The following is a 1,687-nucleotide window of genomic DNA, read 5'->3' on the forward strand; positions in this document are numbered from 1 at the left end:
CCTTCAGCGCCCCAGCCCTGAGCTTTAGCAACCAATGCCCGCACCTCACAGCTCATCTCGCAGCTCGTTAAGGTGCCCACCGGTGCCACGGATGCCACACTGACTGTGCAACGGTACCTTTGCACCAACCCTGCCACCTTGTTCCCACCCATGGGCTGCACAGCGTTCGTTAACGGAGGGAAGCTGCTTGACGGGGAGCCTGGCACCGGGAATCGAGTCTCCTGGACAGGGCAGTGGGCCACTGCCCGGTGGTGATGGGGCCTCCGGTGCACGGCTCCTGGCAGTGGTGGGATGGCAGAGGGTCCCCACACTGCGGTTTTGCTCAGTTGGTGCAACGCAGCCGTGGGGGCCATGTGTGACCATCCCAGCACACGGAGCTCGGCGTAACGGGCACACCTCCACCCAGTGCAGAACAACTCCTAAACATCCCAGCCCTGCACAGCCCACCCTACGCCACCACGTCTGCAGGAACAGCTTCTACTGACGAGTCACCGGGTTATACCCCTGCACAGCCTGCCACCCTGACACCTGGGGACACAGGGGGACACGGGGGGATGCCGTGGGACACTGCACCCACCTGTTAACCCACCACTACCCTCTGCTGCGCTCTGCTCTGGGGAGACCCCCTGCAGTGCTGCCTCCAGCTCGGGGGGTCCCACCAGCAGAAGGAGACGTAGCTGTTGGAGCGGGGCCAGAGGAGGCCCCGGAGATGCTGGGAGGGCTGGAGCCCCTCTGCTGGGAGGACAGGCTGGGAGAGTTGGGGGGGTTCAGCCTGGAGAAGAGAAGGCCAAAAAGGGGAGACCTCAGAGCCCCTTCCAGTGCCTAAAGGGGCTCCAGGAGAGCTGGGGGGGACTCTGGATCAGGGAGGGGAGCCGTGGGATGAGGGGGAATGGTTTTAACCTTAAAGAGGGGAGATTGAGATGAGATATGAGGAAGAAATTGTTGCCTGTGCGGGTGGTGATCCCCTGGGGCAGGTTGCCCCGAGAAGCTGTGGCTGCCCCATCCCTGGAGGTGTTCAAGGCCAGGTTGGACGGGGCTTGGAGCAACCTGGGCTGGGGGGAGGTGTCCATATAACCACAGCTGTACACACCTGACCAGGCACAGTGGGGTGTTTCTTGGACTCCCTGCAAAGACCACCCAAGGATTCCTGTTGCAACCAAGCACTGCTGGTGGCCCACCACGTTGTGGGCAGGAGCGGGGGGCTGGCTCCACGGCTCGCACTGACCCAGCCGGGGCTTGGTAGCCGTGGTCCAGCTGTGGCTCATCTGCCTGGTCATTGATGGGGGGTGTGGGAAACTGCCACGGACCTGGCAGCAGCTTAACCCGCTGTTGTGGTTTGAGGAACCCACAACAATCTATTGTCGTTTAGACAATTATTCTCTCACCTGATGACCCCTCCCCACCTGGGAGGGGGAATTGGGGAAAAAAAAGGAAACCCGAAGGGGGAAATATACACATATTTAACGGGATAAGACTAGAGAGTTAACATTAACGGCACTAAAGGACCAGTGTCGATCCCGATACCAATATAGACTACCCAAGGGTTATCCTCAGCCCTTCCACCCGTAGAAGCGGAGCGCTCCCCGCAGTGACAGCCCGTGTGGGACCCTGCGAGCGCTGCGGCTGCGGGAGGAAGGGACGGGCTGAGGGCTGCGGCACCGGGGGGAGGAGCTCTCGGGATGGAGGC

General features: G+C 61.5%; 1 protein-coding gene across 1 annotated transcript in view; it reads left to right on the forward strand.

Moving 5' to 3' along the window:
- The window catches only part of GALNT5 (polypeptide N-acetylgalactosaminyltransferase 5), a 19,796-nt gene that overhangs the window by 597 nt on the left and 17,512 nt on the right, over positions 1–1,687 (forward strand). The gene's annotated exons all lie outside the window — the stretch shown is intronic.

Source organism: Charadrius vociferus, unplaced genomic scaffold (genome assembly GCF_000708025.1).
Source record: "Charadrius vociferus isolate BGI_N301 unplaced genomic scaffold, ASM70802v2 scaffold404, whole genome shotgun sequence".
NCBI classification, from domain to species: domain Eukaryota; kingdom Metazoa; phylum Chordata; class Aves; order Charadriiformes; family Charadriidae; genus Charadrius; species Charadrius vociferus.